This window comes from Lynx canadensis, chromosome B4, assembly GCF_007474595.2.
Source record: "Lynx canadensis isolate LIC74 chromosome B4, mLynCan4.pri.v2, whole genome shotgun sequence".
Taxonomy (NCBI): Eukaryota; Metazoa; Chordata; class Mammalia; order Carnivora; family Felidae; genus Lynx; species Lynx canadensis.
In genome coordinates this window covers 27,520,728-27,533,726 of record NC_044309.1, presented here as the reverse complement: position 1 = coordinate 27,533,726, position 12,999 = coordinate 27,520,728, and the positions used below count along the sequence as shown (strand labels likewise).

The 12,999-nt window shown below is 51.1% G+C and overlaps 2 long non-coding RNA genes across 4 annotated transcripts in view; one reads left to right on the top strand and one right to left on the bottom strand.

Annotated features, from left to right (window-relative positions):
* Window positions 1–12,039, bottom strand: part of LOC115517991 — a 137,658-nt gene extending 125,619 nt beyond the window's left edge. The window contains exon 1 of one of the 3 annotated variants that reach the window (XR_003970134.1): window positions 11,684–12,039. This is a non-coding gene — a long non-coding RNA (uncharacterized LOC115517991). Of the gene's footprint in view, window positions 1–10,703; window positions 10,862–11,683 lie in introns of those variants that run through there. The other 2 variants (XR_003970133.1, XR_003970132.1) reach the window with 2 other exon arrangements.
* Window positions 284–5,928, top strand: LOC115517994. The gene is made up of 3 exons (XR_003970137.1): window positions 284–340; window positions 2,947–3,047; window positions 5,297–5,928. It is a non-coding gene; the product is annotated as an uncharacterized LOC115517994 (long non-coding RNA).
* Window positions 12,040–12,999: the final 960 nt, after the last annotated feature.

Sequence of the window (12,999 nt, the reverse complement as noted above, 5' to 3'; positions counted from 1 at the left end):
TAACCATGGGAAAACCAACTGGAAAATACGAGATGAAACAGAAAAGCCAGTCTTAGGTAGCCATCAGCAACCCATGTGCATTTGCCAACCAAAGAGGATAAAAAACTTGGGAGGAGAAAACGGGGTGGGTGGTGGTATTTAAAAATAGCACTTAACTTTTGAAAGCCAACGTCTAGCTGAAATGGGAAGTGACGGAGAAGACCATGTGTGTCGGGGACCATGGCCACGGAGCGTGTGAAGTAGGAGTGGGCTTATCAATGCTGGTAGTTTCACAATGAGATACTATTTGAACCTCGAACCAGGATCTGTGCTCAGAATGGAAGTGAGTGTTCGCGCCACAGTAAGTTTGCAGTTTCCTTGAAGGTAGTTTTTTTTTTTGGTTGTTGTTGCTGTTGTTTTTGTTGTTTGTTTGTTTTTAAGAAGCCCAGACACTAAAGATGGAACTAATTTGTTCATGGGAAAAAGAATAGTAAAGTGCTTTCACTGCCTGCTATAACCAATTTGTGTTTTCTTCCAGCACTATGAGAACCAAGTATAGCAAAAAAAATGCCACACAGTGAAAGAAAGCTTTTAGTTTTTTTAAAAAGTGATGAGGGGGGCACCTGGGTGGCTCAGTAGGTTGAGCGTCTGACTTCGGCTCAGGTCATGACCTCGTGGTCTGTGAGTTCGAGCCCCACGCCGGGCTCTGTGCTGACAGCTGGGAGTCTGGAGCCTGCTTCGGATTCTGGGTCTCCCTCTCTCTCTGCCCCTCCCCACTCACGCTCTGTCTGTCTGTCTCTCTCTTTCTCTCTCTGTCAAAAAATAAATAAACATAAAAAAAAAGTGATGAGGAAGTTTGTGTTTTTAAACACACACACACACATATGTTGGGTTTACGTAAATAATCAACCAAAACATGTTTCTACCATATCATTTTCTTGTCAAGCATATGGTATTTTTCTTTTTCCCGGAAACTCAATGTCAGAAGTATACGATGATTGAGACTTTTTCAACAGACAACTGGATAATTTGGGGGTCAGAATTTAAAAGTCTTATATCAAATTCATTTGTAGGAAGAACTAGTCTAACAATGCTTGAAGTGAGTTGTCTCTATGCTTGAGCTCAGGGTCTACAATTTTTCTAGGAATATGGGTTCTTTGCCTTATTCTTAGAGCTTTTGAAATCTAGTAGACTATGGGGCGCCTGGGTGGCGCAGTCGGTTAAGCGTCCGACTTCAGCCAGGTCACGATCTCGCGGTCCGTGAGTTCGAGCCCCGCGTCGGGCTCTGGGCTGATGATGGCCCAGAGCCTGGAGCCTGCTTCCGATTCTGTGTCTCCCTCTCTCTTTGCCCCTCCCCCGTTCATGCTCTGTCTCTCTCTGTCCCAAAAATAAATAAACGTTGAAAAAAAAAAAAATTTAAAAAAAAAAAAAAAAAAAAAAAAGAAATCTAGTAGACTAAAAAATTGCAGCTTTTGTTTTTTTTAAAGCATGTTTACTTCCAAATATTCAAGCACGCAATTTCCTCATTCTGACACACGGTTCAAGGACAGAGTTCTGTCTTTCCACTTGCACTGCCATCAAGAGCTACATCTGAAATCGGACGTATAGACGTAGCCCTAAAGTAGTCTGTGCTTGCCAAAATTTCTTCTTGAGCCCCAGAGTGATTCACTCTAAAGGAGACTGCCCGTTGTCCTCACAGACTCTCGAGAGGGCAGGAACCAACTTCCCTTTTGAGCTTCTCCTTTCTTTCAAGAGTGGTAGGTTTCCTCCACCTGCCCAACGAGTATTCTCACGATCACAACGAGGCTTTATCAGAAACACAGACTTGTAGTCCTTAAAAGGCAGAAAAGGGGAGATAAGAGCCAGGCAGCCTACCCCACGCTGACTTGTAGACAGGACTTCTGAGAGCCTGCACGCCGTGCACTGATATGTTTCTGCTTCGTCGTGAGGAAAGTACTCTTTCCTTCAGCAGGCCTGAAATAGAACCACTTTCCTCACCCAAACACAGCCGAGAACAGCAAGGCAGAAAGCAGAGGCTGTTGGCCATGACGCCCAGCACCAAGAAGAGGTGGGGAGCTGTGGGGTACGGTCCCTCCTGGGTGACAATAAGCCTGGCAGCCAGTTTCTGCAAAGCTTGGCCAAGGGAAAAGAAAGCCTCTTTAGAAATACAGTTGGCAAAACACTGAATATAAAAAGGATACTCTGAGCGACTGCATAATTACAGACTCAGAGTAACTCTCTAAACTGGATCCCCATAGTATATCCTTTGTATGCTTGTGGGGAGTCTAGACCCCCACTGCACATCCTTTTACAAAACGGTTCTGCAGGCTTCCTTCTCCCTTCATGACAAAAAGCGTTGGAGATGGACGGAGAGGGAAAAAAGTAAACCCGGGAAGATACTGATACGTTCTCTCATCTACTGCATGAGGCTTAGAACCTTGGATCTGAGTTCAAACCCAGACTCTACTACTTCCTGCCTACGTGCTGTCTTACCCCCTTCGAGAGACCTAGTCCCCAGGGCTTCCACTTCTAAGACTGTGCTGATGAAGAGAGGTAAAGCAGGTCAAGCCCTCAGTGCAGGGCCTGGTATGTGGTGCAGCCAGTCCGTGACTCAGCTGCAGTAGCGTCCCCACCCCGCCCCCCGCGTCTTTTGTGTGTCCCTTGCACCCGGACTGTTCACCCATCGCAACGCCTATGACACTTCCCTGTGCTTTTGTGCTTACAAATGCATCCCCAGATTGTAAGTCCTGGGAGGGCAGGATTGACTCACCCTATATTCTCAATACTGAGCACGTACATATGCACGTGTGTGTGTGTGTGTGTGTGCACACACACGCATACCACTATGAGGTTAACCAATGCCTGCTGAACAAACAAGCGAAGGAATGGACAGGCTGTTAGGTTACTCTCACTGTTTATTTCCATGGGATTCCAGTTTTAAATGCCTTTGTCCTGATGTTGTCCTAGATGGCTAACTTGTCCAGGTGAACTGAACCTGCTGAGCACGTCGGGATTCTGCTGTAACACCAACTACACAACGCTGCTGAGACAAAGATCCCCCAGTCTGGGTGAGTTATGGTCTGTACTAACACAAGCTCCCATCCCAGGTCTTTAAACAGGCTCCCATATCTACTGGGGCAAGACAACGGTGCTCCTTTTTAATTGGGAAGTTCTAGAACCAAACTCCACTTTGGCCCGGGTAAGCATCCTTTCACTGTTTTCAGAATGTTCAAGAAGGAGGACAAGAGGAAATAAAAAGTAAGTTGTTAGCACATACACACGCACACACACACATTCAGAGAAAGAGCAATTTCCCTGCAGTGAGCAAGTATCAGGCCGGAGAACTCCAGAGCTCACGGCCAGCTCGGCCAAGCAGAAGCCAGCCTGCTGAGGCCAAACACCAACCATGTTATCCCCGCAGCTCTGGCTCAAGGCAGGGCAAGAACATCCTCTCCCACTGCTTCCCAGCAGCCAATCTGCTCCATTCCTCACTCTGAGGACAGCCCTCCTTGTTCATAGCTTTAGGGAGAAAGCTAGGTTCCTAAATCAAGGAACTCTCCTCAGACATACTCTCTAGCATATTTTTATGGACATGGAATCACTACTAGAAAATACCCGAGGTGGGGCGCCTGGGTGGCGCAGTCGGTTAAGCGTCCGACTTCAGCCAGGTCACGATCTCGTGGTCCGTGAGTTCGAGCCCCGCGTCGGGCTCTGGGCTGATGGCTCAGAGCCTGGAGCCTGTTTCCGATTCTGTGTCTCCCTCTCTCTCTGCCCCTCCCCCGTTCATGCTCTGTCTCTCTCTGTCCCAAAAATGAATAAACGTTGAAAAAAAAAAAAAAAAAAAAAAAAAAAAAATACCCGAGGAGCCTCTAGAATAAAAGGCCCAGCACAGTCTTGATATGCCCATGACTGACACACAAGCCACACTGGCCACAAAGCACAAAATACCTTCCAAGATCTTTCAGAAATGTAATTTGGAAAAAAAAAAAAAAGCAAACATTAATTCTGCTCTATGTATGAGCAATTTCCATTTGCAAGGGAAAGTATATCCAAAAACAAGCCCATGTTTCAGTTACTTTCAAGGTCCTGCCATGGGAAATAAAAGCCAAAATAAATTTCAAGCTGTTTTCTCCAAAGTTCCGGCCTTTGAAATGCCCTGACCTGACCAGTTTCAAAACTGGTGTTTCCAAGTTTCAATTCCAAAGACTCATTTTTTTAAAGGCAAAGTTGCCTCTAAGTAAAAACTGTGATAAGAGTGTATTTGATGATTGGGGCACCTGTGGGGCTCAGTTGGTTAGGCCTCCGACTTCGGCTCCGGTCATGATCTCGCAGTCCGTGGGTTCAAGCCCCACGTCGGGCTCTGTGATGACAGCTCAGAGCCTGGAGTCCGCTTTGGATTCTGTGTCTCCCTCTCTTTCTACCCCTCCCCTGCTCACACTCTGTCTGTTTCTCTCAAAAATAAATAAACATTAAAAGTAAAAAATAATTTTGGGGGCGCCTGGGTAGCTCAGTAGTCTGACTTGGGCTAAGGTCGTGACCTCACGGTTCTTTAGTTTGAGCCCCACATCGGGCTCTGTGCTCTCAATGCAGAACCTGCTTTGGATCCTCTGTCCTCCTACCCCCACTCTCTATCCCTCCCCAGGTCACGCTCTCTCTCTCTCTCTCTCAAAAATAATAAATAAAACATTAAAAATTTTTAAGAAAAAAAATTCTGCAATTATGTGCGGGGGGGGTGGATATTAACTAGACGCACTGTGGTCATCACGTAATATATACAGATACTGAATCATTGCGTCATACACCTGACACTAAGGTAAGGTTGTGTGTCAATTCTACCTCTATAAAAAATTGAGAGGGTAAAAGAAAAAGCAGGGAGAAGAGAGAAAGAAAGAGCAGGGCAGCCCCAAGAGAGAGACAAAGACGCGTCCTGGAAACCCCGGGGAAATGCAGACACAAAGGGGCAGCGCACAGAGGAGCCAAAATGGGGCAGCCTGATCAGCCAGAGGAAAAGCTGACAGGAGTCATCAGAAAGGATAGCTTCCCCCGTGTCAAGGAGCAGGCTGGATGGTGGGGGGAAGCAATTAAACACCAATGACAGATGGAGATAAGGGCATCCAAGGCGAAGTGTCCCTGAGACACTTGAAACCGAGGACTGCCAGGAGGTGGCTGGGCGGCAGCCACCGAGCGGGAGCAGGAGGGGCAGTGTATCAGAGAGAAAACAAAGGGTCCGAGAGGAGGACAAAGCTGCCAAAGTTTGGGGGCTGAGCTGTTGGGATGGAGAAGCCCTTCTAAGTCCATCACCTTCTTCCTCCTACAGGGAGAGAGCTGTTGTTTGTAACCTGTAAGGAGCCCAACGCTGAAGGGACAGCATGGTCACCATTCCCAAGGGGCGATGGCTCATTTTCCAACAGGCCCCTTGTAGAAAAGACCAGACAGGTTAACTATGAGCATCCATTGGTATCGGACAGCCGGCGGGAACGGTGTAGCGCTCCACACCATCGAACAGGAATAAACATCTGGATACAGCAAATACGAAGTCATCTTCTGAAAGGCGCTGAGCTGGTTGAAGAAGGGGTAACGGGTCCAATAGCCATGCTGTGCCTCTATGCGTGTGTGTGTGTGTGTGTGTGTGTGTGTGTGTGTGTGAATATGAGTGACAGGAAAGAGGAATGCGTGTGTTAGAAAGCTCGCAACTGCACTTCAGACCCAAGATTTAAAAACACAGTATGATAAGAACAATTACAATGTGCAATGAAATGTAATGAGGAAGAGAGTCACCCCAGGGAAAGAATCCAGTGAAAACACCCCAGCGAGGACCATGGTAGTTGGGAGTCGTACAAGGAAGCCTCAGGAAGGGGGTGAGTCAACCTCTAGCTTGGCACCAGTTGATCCTTCCAGGACTCAGCCAGTGAGAGCACCGAGTTGTGAGTCAGGAGATGTTCGTTCTAATTCCAGCCCAGGTAAGGCCCTCAGTGGCTGAGCCTCAGTTTCCTCTTCTGCAATACAAAGCCCCCTGGCCATCAGCCCTGGGAACCAAACAAAGCTCTTGAAAATCACAAATGCAAATGGCAGTAACACCAACTGAAAATAGAAACACTGCACAAATGGAATACTGCTGTGAAAAGGGACCAAGTGAAAGATGCGTGGCCGTGTAAATGGAGCACCAGGGGGATTAAGGGCTTAGAACTATGGGTCTAACTCAGCAACTATGAGTCGCTCAGGGATCTGAAGCAGCAGCGGTTTCCAGTGCAAGAGCCCCTAAGAGTTAGATGAGCTTCAGTCTGGGTTTTATACATGTCCAAGTGATTATGGTTTATTTTATAACCTTTTTATAGAACAAAGGGATTGCAGCTGACTGATCCTAATAAAGCGTTGTGATTTATGCCGCTGCTCCTACAGAGCATTTATTCACTTCCGTGCACAGTGATTAGGAGGGCAGAAGGCTTCTGAGTAGTGAGCAGCAGTCAGGGGACTCTCTCCACGGGCCCAAGGCTTTCCCCCTCTAGTACACGTACTCCAAATGCATAAACCATAGAATGCCAATTCCATCTACCTGCACACAGACTCTCCTTCTCGATTTTAGATGGTCAGCTGGCTACTCTGGCTTTATCTGAGCTGCCAGGATTACAACACCGACATGATTACACAAAACGGTGCCCGAAGAGGTACCTTCACAAAAAATGATGCTGCCTCCAATACAAGCATGGGTTTCCACCTGTTGTTTCTGACCTGTGAATCCATCCCGGGCTGGGCTCAAGCCCTTAGTCATCTTTATAGGTTCTCTAGGCCTGCCACGTTGTAAACACGCAACACAAGATTTGCTGAATTAAACCAAAGAGCCAAATCATCTTGGATAAGTAATAACTTCTCGGAAACTCGAGTTTTCTCATGGATAAGATGAGGGATGTGGGCAAAGCACCTTCCAGCTCTAGCAAATGCAAAATAACCTAATCTTCTGAAAACACAAAAGCCCTGTCTGAATACACCTTGTCTTTCTCATGTACTTCCTGCAAAGGAAAACGTATACAATTAAAGCCCGATTCAGATGTCAGTTAAAAAAAACAATTTTAATATCAGACCCATTCCTTTGTCAGTCCGTGCAATACAAAAGCAGTGTGGTTTTAAGTATGAAAAAAACTGTACAGGCTGGGGATCCCTGGAAAAAAATGTATTCAGAAAAGGAAAAAAAAATGTTAATTCTGACATTTCTTTGTAAACCTTCTCCCCTGAAAGACTGTATCTAGAATAACATTGACCTAACAGAAACAAGTAAGACTATTGACAATGGCTACAGTTTAACAAAGGCGTCTGGATTTTTACCTTCCTTGGTTACTGCACAAAAGCAGCAAATGTAAGTACAGTTGCCCCAGCAGCTGGTAAGTTCTCTCCCATATGCGTAGAAGTTGTGAAACAGCTGGGGAATGCAAGATGCTTTTGAGCAAGCTGCTATGTGATCCAAAATAACACGCTGCCTGTTCATCTCCGTACAATGGAAGCGACAGCCCAGGGCAGGTCTGGCGCATGCCCCGCAGCTGCGTCTTTCTTTGCAGCCGGGGCCACAACAAGTGGCTACAAATGGAGTAAGATGCACAAAAGCGGAAACCTTGCTCCTAACCCTTTGCGTGCTGTCTCTTGGTTACACACATGCAGCTCCTCGTTTTCCAGTGTGGGAGAAAGCTGTGCTTCAAACCCAAAGGTAAAGCCTCTCTAATGCTTTAAATGGCAAACCCTCCCTGGACCCCAGACCTATGCACTTCTTGGCAACCACTTTCACAGGAGGGTGGTGTTTGATGACATTATAAGGTTTCTGGTGCTTTTGCCCATGATTAACTGTTTACCAGATACATGCACAAGCAAAATCAACAACCATGAAATAGCAACAGTAAAGAGGTCTTTCAAAACCAACTTGACATAAAAAACTATTTTTCCACTTATATCTGCTAAGTGTAAAGCTTTGGGGGGGGGGGGGGGTGGTTAACATAGGAAATAGTAATACTGATCGTTCGCTGGTTGTTGGGCCTGAGCATGGCCTTCCTTACCTCTGTGTCAGTTTCCAAGTTAGTTTGACCATTTTCAGATCATGCTTCATTTGCCATATTTGAGCAAATGTTTGAGAAGTTATCTCAAACTCTCCTCCCTTCTCTACCAATCTGGTGCCTCACCTCTAAACAGACTCCAAAAAAATACTCTGTTTTCCAAGGAAATGTTCCCTCTTGCCAAGACTGGCCCAGCACAAGTTTCACAGAAGCGGATATTTTTCTTTAGTGTTATAAAAGGCTCGTGGATGAGCAATGAGAATGGTTGCCTCCTTTGCTCCAGTGTGTTTGGTTTTCAGTTTGTTTCTTTTCCTTAAGTCCTGTTATCCTGGCCATTAGGATACTGGCTTCAAATTGAAAGGAAAGATAAATGGCCAGAGGGCTGACCACAAAATTATACAGTGGTAAAATTAGGAAGAAAGCCCTGTAGTTCCGGAGCCCCTTGTAAATTCCTTGGGCAACTAGACAAAATTTTCCATTGCTACCAACCCCACCCCCAGCTGCTGATTCCAAAAGAGGAATCACTAACTGCACTGAACTGCAGTATTAACTAAAACGAATAGTGAGTTCAAGGCAAATAACCATTTTACCTCTTTGGAGGAGACAGGGGAAGAAAGAAAGATTCTGTTCTTAAACATTGTGGTTATTACTTAGTATCTGTTGAGCAGCTACCATGTGCTAGACTCTGTGCTAAGTACGTATATGGATTATCAAATTTAACCCTCACAGCTTCGAACCAGGAGGTGTTTTTATTATCCCCGTCTTAGAAGAGGAAAATGAAGTTCAGAAAGGCCGAGCAACTCGCCAAATATTACAAAGCTATAAATGGTGGAGGTGGCATTTGAAGCCTGCCATTGTGACTTCAGACGCTTGCCCTTAATCATCATGCCTTGCCGACTCCACAACTGCCATCGCCCTAGGATGTTCTGAGTCACAGGCGCTTAAAACAACATCTTTCTTTAAGGCAATACGTTTTAAGTGCATTCAAGGCAATACCAACATCCCATATTACAAACTTGAGCTCAATGATGCATAAACGTGTGCATATCAAACCATGCTGTTAGACGCCTAAAAGCCATCTGAGTTTTAACTCATTAGGCAGTTAATTAAGGTTGGCCATATTTCCAAGGCAGACTTAATTTTACACACAATATCCAGCCCAGTGGTGAAGTCACACCTCTTAAACAGGGTAGGTAGATAGAGCTCCTGGAAACAGAGATTCATGCCAAGCGGAGCTCCCGCCTCAGGACCACCTGCCTCCTGAGACACCATCTAATGCACAGGACAGCTATTTCTGTCTCTGCAGTTGTCAGACAATCCTAAAGGTTTTGGAAGAGCCTTAGTTGTTTGTGGTCATATACCTTAAACTCCCAAGAGCTGGTTTAGTTGAGGTGCTGGCCCTAACAAAGCCAGCAATAGGTAGAAAGTCTATCCAATTCTAACGCCTCGGAGGAGGAGGCTGTGAGGCTGCAAAGAGAATGGTGAAGATCCTTCCAAAGTGTGTGTGAAGATTCTCTCATCAGTTAGGCACTGTGTAAAAACCAGTTCCTGCCCTTTCCTTACAACACAAGGGGGTGGAGGCAGATAAGATAAGAAAGCATGTGAATTCTATCCATTGATTACTTGGGGGGGGTAGGGTTTCACCTCGGCCAGAGTGCTCTGGGCTTCTCTTCAGCAGCACCTCCTCCTGTCCCTCAGGCGCCCCGAACTTCGGGGGCGTGGTGGAGATGCCGCCCAGGCCCTTTCCGTGACAGTACTTGTGCACAGGCTCGGTCTGCAGAAGTTCCCGCAACCTCCGAGAAAACAAGGGGCTCTCTTAACTTGCCCTGCCGTCCTGCTCCCATGGTGCACGAGGAACTTCCTAGTGCAATAAACTGTCAGACTTCACCAGAGCCGTAATGCCGTCGCCAGAAGCGCTTAACCCCGCACCTGACCCAGATTGCGGCCTGGACTGGAGCCTCCCGGCCGCTAACTCACAATAATGCAATTACCGCCTTCTGGAGCTCCACTCAGGGTGCCGGCGGCGGCGGCGGCTGGCGGGCCCCGGGGGCCTAAACCACTCCCTTCCGGGAGCCCGCAAGCCACCCGAATCCGCAGGGAGGGGCGTGGACTGGCGGCTGGCCCCGCGCGTCGCGCGGGGACTTCAAACCCGCGCGGGCCCAGCGGAGGCGCGACCATGGGACCGGAGGAGGGGCGCGGGAGCCACAGCAGCTGTCGCCACTCGTGCAGTGGGGAGAGGAAACAGGCTGTGTCGCAGCTCGGAACACACGCGTGCACCTCCTCGGGTCGCCCCCTTCCCCGCCCCTGCTCCCGTCGTAACGGGCCGCGGAGCTAACTTCCCGAAACTCCGCAGAGGGAAATCCTGACCCGGCCAGCACCTCGGGGCGGCGCAAGCCAGGGCGCGCCGGGGACGGAAGTGGGTGGGAGCGGTGGCCGCGCCGCGCCTTTGTTACTGCTCCGGGACCCCGCGGGCCGCCGGGAGCACCCCATCGCAGCCGCCCGGGAATCGGCCGCCGGCTCCCAGGTTCCCGTCGCCGCCCCCAGCAGGACCGCCCAGAGCCACAGTGAAACTGGCCCCACCTCCCGGCCCCGAGAAGGGCGCGCGGCGGCGTGTCCTAGTGTCTGCCGGCCTTAACCTACGCTGCCGTTCCCTGCCCTGGGGCCACCGCGCGGAGGGACGTTCCTCACCTTCCGGAGCTTTCCCCAGACCTCCGGGTGGCAGAATCGCCGCTTCCCGCCGGACAGCAGCGCGGCAGCCCCGGCTTCCTAACAGCGGCACGGCCACTCCCTGCCTCTTTTCAGCGAGCGAGGATCGGGTCCCCCCTCTCGGGATGATTCACTACGCTCCTTACCTGGAGGCTCGAACAAGTCCCCTCCCCTCCGCCGGCCCGCGCAGCGATCGGGAGCTGGCGCCCTCTGCCGGGCCACCAGCGGGAGCGCCCTGGCGACAGAGCGAGGAGCAGGGCAGGGGGTCGGAACCCAGGAAGGAGCCCACCCGAGCGCAGGACACCCCGCTGGTCACTCCTTCGCGAGCTCACTCCCGCGAGGTCACTCCATCCTGGCCGCCGTGCCCGGGCGGCGGCCAGAACCCAGGCGAAGAGGACCAGAGCTGTCCTCACGCTCCCGGGCCACTGGGCACGCCCGGAGTCCCCCACTTGCGGGCTAGCCGGGCCAGCCCGGCCCCCGGGGATGTCCCGAAGAAACCACCATGAATCGCGTCTGCACGTCTAGTTTTAAAACACTGGAAAGGTACTTACACTGAGTGAAAACAAAGTTTGTGTCTCCTGCCCGAATTAAAGAGGTGGTGGCCCGTCACACCCCCCGGGTCCTAGGACTAGCAAGCAGCTCAGGACGAGCTCCAGGCGCATCCGCAACCCCGGGGCTACGAAGGCCCTTGGGTGCAGGTCGAGCCCAGGGTCCGGCTTGGGGTCGGAGGCCGGGGGCCGCGGTGTCACTCACCCGGCCGGGAGGAGTGGCTGTCCGAATGACTGGCGCTTTCGCCAGAGTAAACACTAGAGCAGCAGGTTAGCCTATCCCCCTCCTCCCCGGTCCTGAGTGAAACTTTGCAGGGGCGTGAGAGGAGGGGCAGAGGAAACCTACACGCGAGGGCCCGCGTCCTACCGCGGGGCGCGTGCACACTCGCCCCCCAACTTCCCGACCCCACTCACCCGCTCGGCTCGCCGTCCGCGGTCGCCCACCTGCCGCGCCGGCCCCCAGCACAGAATTCCCCGCGGCGACGAAGGTGGCGGCCGCTTCGCAGGGGCGCCGGGCCGGGGGGCGCGCACTGGCTCGGGACTTGGGCGACGGCGGCACAGTCCCCGCGCTGGCTGGCTCTGGGCGAGAGCCCGGCGGAGTCGCCGCAGCAGCCGGAGCACAGCAAGTTGCCAGGCTGGTCAGGGCGGACCGGGCGCCTCCGTCCCCGAGTGCGGGCGCGCGAGTCCCGGCGAGGCGGGCGGGCGCCGGGTATTACTTGTAGGGCCCCCGGGTGTCGGCTGCCGGGCGCTCTGAGTGGCTCGGACGACGCGCCAGGCCGGCGGGGCGGCGCGACCCACCCCCTCGGCGCGCACCCGTGCGGGCCGGGCCCGGGGACGCGCTCACGCGCACGCGCCTGGCGGCTCCGGGGCTCCCGGGGCTCCCGGGACTCTCGCCCGGCCCCAGCCGCTCGGCCCGCGGGCCAGAGGGACGCAGCTTACCCTTAGAGACCCCGAGCGGCCGCTCTGACTTTCCAGTCATTCGCGAGATAAAAGCCACCAACGCGTGCGAACGTTGCTGTCCATGGCACTCTGGGCCAGTTGTCAAGGAGACTGTACCTGCCGAGCCACTCACAAGAGTGGCAAAATCACGTCACCCCACCGAACGGCGCCTCTGGACTGGGGGTGGGGGAGGGGGGATCGTAACCTATCTCAGCGGTTCGCACACTTTACACTTCAGCCAATCACAATCCCCGGAGATTCGTTAAAGCACAGTTGGCTCCTGCCTTCCCCACCTCATCCGTCCAACCTCCCCTTTCTGACTCTTTAAGTCTTCCAAGGGCCGGAGATTTTGCGTTTCTAACAAGTTCCCAGGTGATGCTGAGGCAGTCGTGAAGATCAAGTGAGTTAAGGTTTGTCAAGTACTTGGTAATCTGCAAGGCAGTAGATAAATTTATACTTGTTACTTGTGCTATTTATCTGTTTCAGGAGCTAGCGTTCACGTTTCATTTCGTTCCAACCCCGGCCTCTTTTCCTCGGAATGTTAGACTCTTACTTTTCCTCTTGAGTACGCGCCAAGCCTATGTGTGTAGCAGCAAAAGGTGAGTATATTAGTTTTCTAAGGCTGCCCTAACAAAGCACCACAGACTGGGTGGCCGACGCAACAGAAATTTATATTCTCACAGTTCTGGAGGCTAGATGTCCCAGATCAAGGTGTTGGCATGGTTGATTTCTTCTGAGCCCTCTCTCCTTGGCTTGCAGATGGCCATCTCCTCTTATAAAGACACCAGTCA